General features: G+C 36.7%; 1 pseudogene; it reads left to right on the plus strand.

Moving 5' to 3' along the window:
- The first annotated feature begins 5,263 nt into the window (after positions 1 to 5,263).
- Positions 5,264 to 15,391, plus strand: part of LOC145738117 (striatin-interacting protein 1-like) — a 132,899-nt pseudogene continuing 122,771 nt past the window's right edge.

Consider the following 15,391-nt stretch of genomic DNA (forward strand, 5'->3'; position numbering starts at 1 on the left):
ATCTCAATGTGATTATAAGACCTGTAAAGCAAGATATCAAGGAAAGGTAGTTTATGGGATGACTCTAATTCCATGGTGAATGAGATTGAATGGTGTAAATTGTTAAGAAACATAAATAGTTGTTGAAGGTCATTAGGGGACCCGTCAAAAATACAAAAAATGTCATCCACATATCTTTTGAAAAAGAGTATTTTATTAAAGGAGGGGTAGGATTCTAGGGAATGTTCAATGTTGGACATAAAAATTTCTGCTAGTAGAGGGGAAAGACATGAACCCATAGCCAGGCCCCCGGACTGTTAATAAAAAGTGTTGTTGAACTGGAAAAAGTTTTGATCCAGTACCAGAGCCACCAAGGCTAGTAAGTCTTCCACCTGGAAAGGGTCCAGACTTTCGGAAGCAGACAGCAGATCTCGGACAAAATTTAAACAATCAAGGGGTGGGATGCTAGGAAAGAGGTTGGAAACATCAAAGGAGACCATGATTGCAGTATCAGGAATGGTTAGGTCTTTAAGTTGTGAGCAAAGCTCAAATGAATTTTTTATTGAGTATTTACTTTTAAATCCGGTTGTTTTAAGGATAATATCATTTAACCAACCAGAGAGGTGGTGGCAGGGAGAGCCGCAAAAGGAAACTACTGGTCTGATGGGGATATTGGGTTTGTGGATTTTGGGAAGACCATAGAGTTTGGGAACAGATGGGTTGATAGGTATGATTTTGTATTTGTTAAAACACAGCGGTGTTAGTGTAGTCTGGACTCTATTAATAATTGACTTGAATCTCACCAGGAATTTGTCCAGAGGGGATGTGTTTAGAATTTCAAATGAGTCCGAACTTAGGAAGTCCAAGACCTTGTCCACATACTGAGTTCTGTCAAGAACTACCACGCAATTGCCCTTGTCGGCTTTTGTTACCACCAAGTCGTTGTCTTTGACTTTTTTCTTCAGTGTGGACAAGTTCCTGTTCTCCGCTTTGCACCAGGCAGGATGCACTGATGAGAGATTTCCGGCGTGAAACCTATTGAGATGGACGGTGCAAGCAGATCGAACTGCACCTTGTGAATCTTCAGGGAGACATCTAGAAATTACGTTTTCCAAATGGGCAGAAAAAACTTTTAAATCATTGACTTTAGGTTGAAAGGTGAAATTGTATTTAAGACCTAAATTCAAAATACTTAAATCGTTTTGGGATAGAACACAGTTTGACAGGTTTAGAGTTCGAGGCTGGAAAGAAAAAGCTGAACTTTGAGGAGGCTTTACGCCAAAATTACCAATAAAAATGTTGTTATCAAAGGTGGCCTCATCTGTCGGACTGTGTGGAAGGTTACAGGAAGCTAGGTTTGTGGTAGAAGGAGATGTAAAGGTTGCATTATGGGTTATGTTGGAGGTGGGCTGATTGGTGTAGCTAAGTGTTGGCACTGGTAGGGGGTTCAGCCTTGATAGTTTAGGCTGTAAAACCTCAAACTTATTGTCCCCCATGTCACACACAAATTGTAACAAAGAATGGTGCAGTGAATCAAATTCAGCAGGGTGCAGAATGCTGGTTAGTTTGAAATATAGGCACTTAAGCTTTAGGTCAGTATTACTAAGTCTAAAATATAACCTCTTGACTTCATCCTTGATCCAGACCTCTGTGGCTAGTTGGATCGCCTTCCTTGATGATGTAGACTTGGAGTTGCATCGTAGTGAGATGTACCTAGGCCTCAGATTCCTCCTCAGGCATTCACCATTGAACCAGATGTCCAGTTGAGTAAGCTTCCTCGCCAGTAGATTCTTCTTAAATTCACGGACTAATATTGCTCGACCAGCAGTTTTCAAAAAGAAGTAGTAGTCCATTTTCTTTCAGTGGAGTTGTACAAGTACAAAAGGAAGGAAATGACACGCAGTCGTCTCCACAATACTTTATTACGACCTTCAAAAGGTAAGGCCTGCTCTACTAGTTTCGGACATATAAATGGCCATCTTCAGGAGCTACAAGAATAACTTACTCTACTTATGAGTAACAGGTGTTTAACAAACGGGAAAAAACCTACCTCAACTCGACAATCAATGCGCGGGCTGTCTTTTTAGAAAGGGGGAGACAGTGAGACCCATGTTGTAAAGGTTTTGTGAATTTAAAGTTGTTAAAGGTGGGAATAAAGCTATAAAATTTTTTAACACGTGTATAAATTAAAAGGGTTTTAAAAAAAATTGAATAATTACCTGAATGGAGAAAAAAAGAAAAAACTTACACTACATCCTATTTAAAGACAAATACTTAAAATTAGACCCATTTTAAGGGCTGGGTTAGACCCTATGGGGAAAAAGATAAATTTAAATACAATCCACCATCCACGGCAGAGGCGATCGAACAGGAAACAAAATGGTGATTTTTAAAAAACTTTGAAAAAACCGCAGTGATAAGCCGTTAATACAAAGGCAGGGGGAACGTTTAAGAGGGGATTACAATAAAATCAATAACCTAGGTGACAACAGGTGGGTAGTTCTGCAACCCACAAATCAATCAAAGATTAACAATACGCGTTGGTGCTTGAGATCAACAAGGCCTCTGATGATGGTGGGCACACCTGCCTGAATGATCAGCTTAACCATCCATCAACTTCCTTTTTTAAGTCCCTCACCTTTTAATGCTTCCTAATCCCTTGTAAACACTCCCAGCACCCCATCTTTCAACATCCCCTCCTTCACTAGCGTGTTGGTCGTTGTTTGCACTTTCTGCGGGGTTTAAAACCTTATTTGAGCCCTTGGCTACCCCCCTTTTTGCTCATTGCGTTGTCCACCCGCCACATGTTTGTTGGTTGGTGCATTGTTTATTTTTCCGTCTAATTTTAACTTTACATCTTGTTGTATGAATGGTTGCGGCTTTAGCCTTTTTATTGTTAATCTTTGATTGATTTGTGGGTTGCAGAACTACCCACCTGTTGTCACCTAGGTTATTGATTTTATTGTAATCCCCTCTTAAACGTTCCCCCTGCCTTTGTATTAACGGCTTATCACTGCGGTTTTTTCAAAGTTTTTTAAAAATCACCATTTTGTTTCCTGTTCGATCGCCTCTGCCGTGGATGGTGGATTGTATTTAAATTTATCTTTTTCCCCATAGGGTCTAACCCAGCCCTTAAAATGGGTCTAATTTTAAGTATTTGTCTTTAAATAGGATGTAGTGTCAGTTTTTTCTTTTTTTCTCCATTCAGGTAATTATTCAATTTTTTTAAAACCCTTTTAATTTATACTACACGTGTTAAAATTTTTTATAGCTTTATTCCCACCTTTAACAACTTTAAATTCACAAAAACTTTACAACATGGGTCTCACTGTCTCCCCCTTTCTAAAAAGACAGCCCGCGCATTGATTGTCGAGTTGAGGTAGGTTTTTTCCCGTTTGTTAAACACCTGTTACGCATAAGTAGAGTAAGTTATTCTTGTAGCTCCTGAAGATGGCCATTTATATGTCCGAAACTAGTAGAGCAGGCCTTACCTTTTGAAGGTCGTAATAAAGTATTGTGGAGACGACTGCGTGTCATTCCCTTCCGTTTGTACTTGTACAACTCCACTGAAAGAAAATGGACTACTACTTCTTTTTGAATATTATAATAATTTAAGATAGTGTTGCGTAAACCTTTAGAATAATATTATTATAGTAGACAGATAGTTGTGTAAATAATTTGTATGCAAGCACATGTGTGCAACCGAAAAAATGCAGGTCTTACAGGACGACATTTTTTCTTCTTCCAGGGGGGAGATGTAAGGGAGATGACCCAGGCAAGGGTATAACCCGAATCGCTGGGTTATTGGTCGTCACGGAATCACTTCAAAAGCACGTTTAAGAACTGAGTACGTGATTCTCCATGCGGTCAACGCTCAAGCAAAAGGATAATGGGTTATGTTGTTGAAGGTTTTAGGAGGCAATCGACCCCAAAAACCTGATGTAAGATAACACATACTGAGTAGGTAAAAAGAGCGATTGATCGTAGTAACGGGCAGTCAAAAGAACAGTTCGCGCAGCGCGCGAACTCGCGAATAGTCGGTACGCGTTGCTGTTAGAGTGACTATGTGCGGCTATTAATGGCGAAGTTATTAACGTTGTTGTTATTGTTGTACTTTGAGTTTCACTGAATCTAGCCCTACGTACTGGAACTGAAGAACCCTTCATTGGACAACCATACTTCCAATAGAATAGCAGCAGAGTTTATCACATATGCTTGAGGAAAAACACATGCCTGTATGAGGAAAAATCATCTTTCATGAGGAGAAAGTACCTTGAACCACCAATTGATGAGGTTGCCATTGGGCCACAAAGATCAGCGTGTACTAATTCTAGAAGATCAGTTGACCTGAAATGACTGAGTGGATACGGAAATCTATGCTGTTTCCCTGCTAGACATTTAACACAAGTGGATTCTAATTTTTTATCCGAAAAAACAGTGTTATTTCTTTTCAGTACTTGTTTAACATGAGCTATATTCTGATGTGCTAATTTTGAGTGCCACACACTAAGTGACTCAACATTTTCTGCAACTTTGCACTCAAGTAATAATTTTCAATTTGCTTAGTTTTACAAAATGTAATAGTTAAAAATAGCTCTAATTTTGTGTTTGATATCTAGAAACATACACCGATTTTTATCAGAGGTCATAGTGCACCCTTTATCTAAAGCACAACTGAAAATAGGTTACATTTTAACTCTGGGACATAGAGAACATTTGATAAAGTGGTTTCTAACAAACAATTACCAGTATCAGCCCACAAATGCACTGTGCCTACTCCTAGGACATTTAATAAATTGCCATTGCCCACCTTGACTTTTCTGCTTAGATCACTGAGTACCAGTTGGTTGAAAAGACTTTTGTCATGGCACATATGTTCACTAGCACTCACTATGTTCACTGTGTCACCTGAATCATTTTTAAGTCAAATTCACCTCCAATAAAAGCATTCACATTGGATGTTTTGCCTCGGTCACCTTTCTGTTTTCGTTGCTGACAGTTGGCTATCACGTGTCCTGGCTTCTTGCAGTAAAAACACCTCCTGGATTCACCTTTGTTATCACTGTTCTGCTTTTTAAAACAATTATTTACTGTATGGCCCTTTTTGTGACAAAATGAATTCTCCTTTGCTTTAAAAACTGGAACATGAGCGGCCTCATCTCTACTAAAGGTTGCTAATGCAGTGGTTTTCTGACTTTAACCTTTCGTCCTCAATTAGAAATCTAGAGGTTAACTCACTCAGAGTTTGATTGGGACTAGCAACTGATTCCCATGCCGATCTAAAATGCTTAAAACGGAACAGGTAGGGACATCAAGATTTTAGTTATAAGCATTTTTTCAGAAAGCTCTTCACCAGCTTGTTTAAGTTTACTTTGTATTTCCTCTAACTGGGAAATGTATGTAGACACTGATTGATCAAACTCTAATGAAAAGAATTTCTGTTGTAATAAGTGAACAGACGCAACAGATTCTTTATCAAAAACTGATTTTAATTTTGTCCACATTTCACAGGATGTTTCACAGGAGAGCAAGTGGGTCATTGGTCCTGGCTCAACCCTTGTCACAATTCTTTCCTGAGCCTTACAATCTCCTTTTATCCACCTTTCTATGTCAGTAGTCCCTGAATCAGGTTTGAGATTTTCTCCAGTCACTATGTCATATAGACCTCGGCTTCTTAATATCACAGATGTCTGGAACTTCCAAACAGCCCAATTTTCACCATCTAGGTTCAAAAGCGGAAGAGGCTGATGTTGATCCATCTTCACCAAAACGCGACCAAACGTTTACACACGGAAACTACTACAACACCGGAACCTAACTTCTTATTTTTTTAATTCACTGGCATGCCTGGGCCCATAACCTGATGAAGGAATATGTTGGCATCAATTCAAACACCGGAAATAAGAAATGAAGGTTTAATTAGTAGTAGGTTTTAAAAAACGTTTAACAAAAATAAAGTAGGATGCATAATCAAATTTGCGTCTACTTGTTAACCTTAAAAAACGCACACTTCTCTTCTTTTACAAAGAAACAAACTCATCTGACATTGTCTGCTGTCATGGCAAAATGACATACTGTCAAATTCTTCTTATATTCTAATTAAATATATTTATATACAACAAACTAGAGTATATTTACCATTGTAATTTAACACGATCATTGTTGCCCTCAAAAATAAATTTGTTTGGAGGTGTGTCATCCATTTTGTAAATATAGTTTTTAATACGTGTTAATATCAACTTTGTCGCATAAATGAATGAAGAAAGTGCCATGGAACAGACCTACTACCAAAGAAGTCCACACTCTAGTACGAGATGGCATATAAATATTTGTTAACTTTAGACAGTGCTTTAAACCGCTCCTATAAAGCACTAATGTTTTAAAATGATTTGTTAATCCGTTTGTAGAAAAAAATAATAACATACATGTCTGAGCACTTTTCTGAAAAATAATTCCCCGAATTTTAATCGAATTTATTCCATAATTTATCGACACACTGTGTACAAAGTGTTATAAATTCGATGCATTAGCATTGAGTAACTATATTTGATCGAGCTGTAGTTGAATGCAGGCAAAGTTGCGCATTTTATGGTCAAACAATTTGATAAAAAAAATAAAAAGCTTTTATTACATCTGGAGATATCCGACAAAAACGGGAAAAGTTACATTTATATTTAATTTCTTTTTACCACTTTATAATTGATTATTGTGGAAAATCAATGGCACCTTCTGTACTCACTTTTTTATGCTCTTCAAGAAAATAGTTTTTTATTTAATAAAAAGCTCTTTTTATTAAATATTTTCAGATAACTATATTCTGAGATAGCAAAGTTAATGCATCGAATTTGTAACACCCTGAATTTGGTTGGATCACACCGATTATTGTTAATTGTCCAAATTAGTAGTACTTAGAATATTAAGTCAACATTCGACTTCTAGTCAGATTTGGATACAGTGTGAGAGTTGCAAATAAAATAAAACGGAAAGGACCAACTTTGTGATAATTCAGCGGCCCAGATAAGAGTTACCAGGCAACGGTAGGGATCCACCGGACAGACTCCAAGGGTTGAAGTTAGTTTTTGAGCCTCCATGTAGGCTGTAGGTCGTTCAGTACAACGGGACGTTTACCAATCAGGCTGGAGATGTTTCAGATAGTTATGCACCTGTGTACAGATTATCAACTATTAGGACTTTGCTGTCGGTTTTAGTTCAAAAGGATTGCCAACAGCGTTCTTAAATGGATATCTAGACAAAGAGACCTTTATTATAAGGTCATTTTAAATTAAATAGGGCATTATATGGACTGAGGAATGCTCCTAAATGCTGGAATATCAAATTTTACGAAATCATGTCAAGCCTAAGTTTTAAACGATCAAAATATGACTATTGTTTGTATTCTAAGGAAGATTTGTTTTAAGTTTTATTTGTCGATGATACGTTAATAACAGGAACAGAGCAGCAATTGGAGAAGAATCTGAAAAAAGTTTAACATCAAAATAACTAGAGAAGTGAAGACATTTTTAGAGATGGAGATTACATTAAAAGTCAACAGAATTCGTCAGTCAAACCCAGATGATTAAACGACTATTGAAAGAGTTCAATAAGACAGAAACTCGTACTGTGTCAACACTGATGGGGGCAAATTTCGACTACACTGATGAAGACCAACTTCAAATTGTACCTTGATTAGTATGCAGTTTGATGTAGGTACATTTCGCTTGTAAGCAGCCCAGACATATTCTATTCTGGGTCCTATTTAAGCAGATGTCTGAACAAACCTACTATTAGCTCATGGACAGCAGCAAAACGTGCGTTGAAGTATCTTAATGTTAGTTATGCTTAATGAGAGTGGATTTATAGCATTTCATGCTGGAAATACGATTTCTTCGTTTTCCAAGAAGCAAAATTGTGTGGCATTGTTTGTAGTTGCTTGTAGTGCATGTCAAGAACTGATAGTACACAAGATGTTTTATCAGAATTTGTAGACTGTAAGATTCCTGTCTTAAAGTTTGCTAATTTAAGTGTCATATCAATGATCAATACTTTTGAGAACTCAAAGCAAGGTAAACATATCGATATAAAATATCATTTTATTAAGTACATTTGTCTGATGTTATACTCTGTGGCAAATCAAATGTAAACAAAATATGTTTTTGAGTATTTTTAGTTTAAATTTTGTATTACATTGATTTGAGGGGGAGTGTTACATATTAATAATAATAATAATAATACTTTATTCATGTTAAGCACCAGATGGTTTACACACGTCAAGGATACAAAGTAGCAATCACTAACATAGATAAGTAATTGCAAATATTGTAACATAAAGATTACACTAGGTGCCGTTAACTTAAGTTGCCCTGGTCTCCCCCAGTACAATGTTTGTGTCAGCAAGATTGGCGAATTGGGGTCATGATGTGGGTATAAATACTGCACCAAAAGCACGTGCAGATTACAGAACTCTGGGGTCTTCCCCAGAGGGAAGTCACTGACTGATCTCTGGGTTAGTCTGGGTATGCCTATTGTGTAACGTATCGTGGAGCAGTAGGTGACCAAGTGCCACACCCTAGATCAGCCCTAGCAAAGGAAATAGTGTGGGCGAGCAGCTCAAGTTGCCGTTCCTACTTACCTCCCTTTGCTAGGTTCTTCGCGTCTTTACCGGCTCGGTGAATGCCCTTGGACCTAAGTCTAGGGTTCATTCACCACCGCTAAAGCGCTGCCCTCCGTGTATCTTCAGCCTAGCCAGTTTCACATCATGCTCCCAGCCATCTTGGCCATCTGGGGTGGGTTACCTGTGGAATCCTGTGTATTCTTCCCCCTCAACCAACCCTTAACGTGACAATATGATGCTAAAAAAATCCCTAAAATAAGTGCTAAAATATAGTTTAAAACGAAGCTTGATCAGTAATATTTAAATTTGTTAAATATTGTCTTATATGTATATAATATTGTAGTGTAGTACAATTGAGAAACACTCTCACTAGCTGTCAAAGGCCTATTAGGTCTACGCTCAACGGGAGTTTCTTTAGATTTGATTAAAATTGTTACGACAAGATTTTATGTGAGTACTAACCTTAGATTTGATATATGTTAACATTTGACTAACTTCTGCAACTGGGATATTAATTTTCTCTGCTTTCAAATTAAGTTTCTGAACTAAATGTTGAGATATGAAATTCATTTTATAACCACTATCCATCAATGCTCTACACTCCACAAACTGACCAATTCCATTTTTTTATTAAAATAATTCCTGTAGAAAGTAGTATCTGTCTATGCTGCTGAATTTGAATATTAGCACTATAACTACAAAATGCTCCTATACCATGACTCCTGTGTTGCGACATCCTCTATTAATATTGACCAAACTTGGTTATATATTCTAGAGATGGAACACTTGGTCATATCAAACGAAATTGAAATGTCGTAAATTTGTTGTTCATTATAAAACCCATATTTCACAACAACAATAGATAACCTTTCCTATTGGAATGACAAAAGTCAAAATTTATGTCAATTTTCATTGACAAAACCCTTCTCGGAGTTCCAAATTGAACATTATCAGGTTTAATAATTATTAAGTTGTTGTTTTCTGTGTTCTGCCGTAGTGTTCTTTTTTAGATTTTCTCAAGTGGTAGATTTCCCACGAAAACGTCGCGTTTTTAGGTATCAAGACCGAGCCTAAGTCAGTGGTCTTGTGTTGGGACGACTAGGTTAATGTAATGTAATTTTCGATTTAGTTGAAAATAGTGCGAAATTCCATTTTCCCAACAAACCTTTTTTTGTGAGACAGAAGACCCAATAAACAAAGAAAAAATGAGTAACTCGTCTCAACAAACATATAGAACATATCTACAAAATGCTGACACCACGCACTAATTTACTTCACCATTGCTATCTTCTACTTCTTGTTCACTAACTACATGGACCACTTTTGCATTTTTGTTAAAATGAAGTAGTGAATTGTGGCGCCCTTGACATTTTCTACACCCACTAGATTTACTGGCTGACACCACAGCACGCAATGTTTTCTCACGCATGATTTTGCCCCACATGTCTTCATCCTTTTGTCTATGTTTGCACATTTAATTTTGTTAGCCTTTAGGACTACTAGCGGGTTGGATTTAATCCTACTGTTTGCTAACTTGGTTTGATCCTTTGTTTACATATATTAACACTCACTATCCACACTATCCCCCGCTTTTTTTTTTTGGATTTCCAACAATTCCACCGTCTATTTTGTTTTGCTGTCTTCTCCATGTAAAAAGACAACCGGCGCTCAGTTGTACCATACTATAAGGTACGTTCCACGTTATTTATAACCATTTTTTGTTACAATTTCAACATTTCAACTCCTGAAAATGGGTATTTCTGTACCCGAAAGTAGTTGAGCCTCCTCCTTATTTACCTTTCGGGAGTTAATTAAACTTTTGTGGAGAAGGCTTTGTGTTACTTTCCCTTGTAAATTTGCTTTCAACTCCACTTTGAGAAAATGGACTGCTATTTCACTTCACAAACTGTTAGCCGAGCATTCTGGATCCGTTATTTCAAGAAAAGTCTACTCAGAAGAAAACTTATCCGCTTGGACATTTGATTCAACAGCGAGTGCCTTAGAAGTGGTTTGACGCCAAATTACGTCACTTTCCGAAGCAACTCCACATATGCGTCTTCCAAAAGTTAAAGAGGTTGTATTTTAAACTAAGTACCTTATGGTTAAAACTTAAAAACATTTATTTCAAACTCACAATATAAACTTACTCTTCAACCTAAAGTTAGAGACTTGAAAGTGCTGTCTGCACACGTTGAAACGTCATCTCTAGGGGCGTCCTTGAACCCCCACAGGGTATGATTCGTTCATCATGCACCGTCCAACTAAACAAATTTTTTCAACATTCTTTAATGACTAAAAAAGAAAACAAATTTGAGTCCTAACCTAACCGAATTGTTTTTGTTTTTTATTATTTGTGAGGGTACTTCTTGTTTTAGCTTCCTGATTCTGGTTTTTTGTGTTTTTTTCTTTGAAGTTAAAAAAAATGCTGTGGTTCAGTTGAATCACTGCAACCTTATTTTAACCGAATAAGCGGATCGATTTTGCTCAAAATAAACGTAGTGTATTATTGACTAGCGCCCCCATCTATTCTTTTAAAGCAAGTTTAATTTTTACTTTTATTTTTCACATTAGGTGTTTGTGGAGCAAATGGAGTTGTTTTATTTACCACCCAGCAACATAGCAACATCTATCGGTAGACAAGCATCAGTGTGTAGTAATGAAGCTACTAGATCAATTAGAGTCTACTCAGAAGCCTCTCCGGATGAGGAGCGCACAATGCATCCTTTATATTGCACAAAGCTTTTGGGCTGAAGTCCAATCCGACGCGGAACAACTTTAGCAGAGTCAATACACTTCTGTTATTTCGTTTAAGAACGTTCAATACCTTTCCGCTCTTACTTAATCTCGAAATAGAGTAATACCTTATATTTTGTTTGATTACCGTAATATTTATTACTTATGTTTTGCAGCAATAGCACAGCACACGTCGCAATGCGCAAAGTTGCCGTTTCCCTAGGCGATTCCATAGATTTAATTGTCATTCTTTCTGTTATATGTACTATTGTCAAAGTAATAGGCACTGAAATGAAGAACAATGAAAGCAAATATGCCCTGGAAATTTTTTCGTTTACTTTTGAAATTGGTGAGTTGCCATATTAGGCCCTACAGTATTCATTGTTACAGAAATAATTGTTTAGGATACGCTCTTGAGGACGAACACTTAGTCATTAAATTAAGGTCAATGATGACAAAGTTTTTCAGTAGAGCCGCCCTTCATTTTCTAATGAAAAAAGGTCCTTCTGCTCTTGTGGAAACTCATACATATGTCGTTAGGCGGCATGACAAAGCTAAGCTAAATGTAGTTTTTAACTGATTTATTTCTGTCTAAACAATGTATTTTGTGGTGATATTAAATAAAAGCGGAAAAACGCCGAAGTGCAAATTTACCGCCCCAAATAAGAAGACACTATGGAAATCGCAAGAACAAAGATTTATACTTCTTCACCTCCTAGTAGTGATTCAGATTTGCTGGAAGCTCAGAATCAAAAGAGAAATACTAGACCGATTAGACGAGTATGTAAAACCAGGTTTTGATTTATTTTGGGATTTATTTTGACTTCCATACACTTAATAAACTATAAAGTTTAAGAACAATTTGGAGGGTCATTGTTAGACTGTCATAAATTGAAATCACTTTCTGATAAAATTGAAAATTATCCATGTTTTGTTGATCTTGTAATATTAATATTTGTTGCTCTGTTAAAATTATATATTTTGTTGTAAGTTTTAGGAAACTTACAACAAAACTTAGGAAAGGTGTGAGTTAATAAATCCTCATTGAAGCAGTATTGTTGTTTATGTTTGCGTTTGCGATAACTAAACGCTTTTGTCTAAGATATAGGCATCTGGAAACTCTTAGAAGGTTTCAGTAGTATTTAGAGGTCTCTGCCAATTAAAAAAAAATCTTTGAAGGTTTAGGATACTACTGGTGACATCTGGCAGGTCTAGAGAGGTTTTTAGTTTAGGACACTAGTAAGGCATCTGACAACTCCTAAGCATATAGCATAAATTGGAGTTACAAAATTTGTATCATCTATCAAAGTAAAATAATTTTGGTTTAATTCAAAAGCTCATACCGAACTGTTTTTGAAAATATTTTCAAACTTATTGCAAGTCGGTCAATTGATTTAAATTTTGCATGTTAATAAGTTTCAATTTCGTTTGTTATCGCTTCTAAATTACATGGCAAATCTTATTATTAGTTTCAAGCCAATTTATACCCTGATGGCATATACAAATAAGTATATTGAGATACTGGTTTTCTTAAACCATCCTGTAGAGCATTAGGCGATTTGCTTCTAACAAATTTAAGCTAAAAAGATAATGTGCAGAAGAAAACGAGGAAGGCCAAAACAGGAGTGGCAGAAAACCATGCATAAATGCATGAGCGAGAGAAATCTAACACCTGAAGATTGTGAAGACCGAAGAGGCTGGAAATTAGGTGTCGGACAACGTCGAAAGACGTTCTAAACCGGCCTATATATATATAGATAATGTGTTTGCCGAATATTTTGTCATTAAGTGCAATTGGTAGGCAAATATGAAAAATACAAATTCAAAATAATTAACATTATCGAGGCTATGAAAGCAGGGAAACAAAATGGGTATTTATGTGTCCATTTAATATGAAGCTCGAATATTGTCACGAGGACGTGAAAGAATAAGCGCCAGTTAAAAAACAAAACGGGGTTTGTGTTTTATTATTAGAGCTGAGGGAGAATTGTCAGCAATCACCCCGGGGTGCTGTATTAAATTGCTTTCATTATACAAAATTTGTCAATCATTACCATTGGATTTGACACCGTGATATGATATTTCACGATATATCGTGCGAAGGCAATGAACCACTGGCCAGATTAGGCAAAAAGGACGTTTGCAACGCCGAGATTGACCTTGCTATCGCCTGTTCCGGAATCCCGATACCTGAGGCAGTCGTATTCATCCTATAAACTGTCATTAAAAGCAGCCACTCTTGCAGCAAGACTGCTAATACTGTTTGCCGAAGCCCATCGAATGTCTTTTTATATTTATTTTTCACCAACTTTTAAATTGCACCAGTTGAAATGAGCACCCCCTTGTTTCCTTGTCCTAATACCGGAAACATTTAATTTTAGCAGAACTCGTGGGGCACATTAGAACAAATATCCTGACATTCCCCACACCCTAGCGGGTGTGGTGAGTATGTCACTCAAACTTGGCACCCAATAATATTGTCACGTTAAGGGGTAGCTCAGAGCGAAGAATACTCAGGTTTCCACAAGTAACCCACTTTTATTAGAACGTAATGAGTTAATACTGTTTGCCGAAGCCCATCGAATTTCTTTTTATATTTATTTTTCACCAATAAAGTTTTAAATTGCACCAGTTGAAATGAGCACCCCTTTGTTTCCTTGTCCTAATACCGGAAACATTTAATTTTTAGCACATTAGAACAAACATCCTGACATTCCTCACACCCTAGCGGGTGTGGTGCGTATGTCACTCAAACTTGGCACCCAATAATATGAAATCACAAAACTCATTTTCTAAGGTGCAAACATATCGGTTGGAGTGATGAATCAGGAAAAATAACCCTGGTGCCCTAAGTAAAATGTTTGCTCGACAGATTAGTCACTTGTCACTGCCAACCCGTCGACCTTCTTGGCTCTACGATTTTTCAACATCACTCTGACTTTATCTTCCCGAAATTGTATAAATAGCTTTTCTAATAGAATGTGGCGTTCATTAATTTACTTTCCTACTTCTTCAGGGTTTTCATTTTCACCAATTACGACAGGAGACAACAATTTTCAGAAACGGGGGGAAAATTCTTCGGTTCCATATATCAGCCGAATTAACCAAATTTGAAAAATAATTTATCACTTGACGAAAATTAGATTGTCGTTTGAAATCACCAGAAATAACAGCGCAACTTTCGTTATGTTAGGGCAAGCAAATTACCACATTTCTCCTTAATTACCAAATAAATTACCACATGGATGTAAATTGTTTGTCTTTAGTTCTCCAAAGCACGTATTGGTAGGGTAATTAAATATATATAATGGTGGAAGTTAAAAAATCTATAATAAATCTGTACATACGTTAGCTGCTATCAAACATTTGTCAAGCTTCATAAACGATTCCGTTTGACACACTGATTCGATGGACATGGAGGATTGACATCATTCATATTTATTGCCCCAAATCCAGAATATACCCTCTACTTCCGTACATACAGTGCGTTTTTTTTAACGCGCAACATAGGATTTTACGTGTTAAATTTTTAAGCCCATGTTAGACCATTTTATTTTGGAACTGCAAGTCTATAACTTGACGGGTGTGTCTTTAGTACCCTGAAACTTAAGTAAGTCTACCAATTTGGTCTAAAAAGTGATTAAAAACTGGAAAAAAATCTTTTTTTTTCGAAAAGATTTTATCGTTCCATACTCCCTGTATGCATTGTTGTTCCTTGTTGTTTTTATACTGGCAGGGCAGGTAGCAGGTAAAGTGACATATTTTGACTGCATCACGACCCGACATCTTTTGAACGTCAAAAGGGCATTTTATGATTGTTTGCAATACTGTTTGGCTTCAAATGGAGGTCACTTTGAACAATTCACTTATAAAAATACTTCTTTTGTTCTCAACTTTCTTGATATAAAGTTAATGATCACCCTGTTTTACTTTCTACGCCAAATTTTACCTGCTACCTGCCGTGCCAGTATCAAAAACAACAAAGAACAACAATGCATACAGGGAGTATAAAACGATAAAACCTTTTCGAAAAAAGATGATTTTTTGCAAGCTTTTTAACACTTTTTA

This window comes from Ips typographus, linkage group LG15, assembly GCF_016097725.1.
Source record: "Ips typographus isolate SLU linkage group LG15, UJ_Ityp_2.0, whole genome shotgun sequence".
Classification (NCBI taxonomy): domain Eukaryota; kingdom Metazoa; phylum Arthropoda; class Insecta; order Coleoptera; family Curculionidae; genus Ips; species Ips typographus.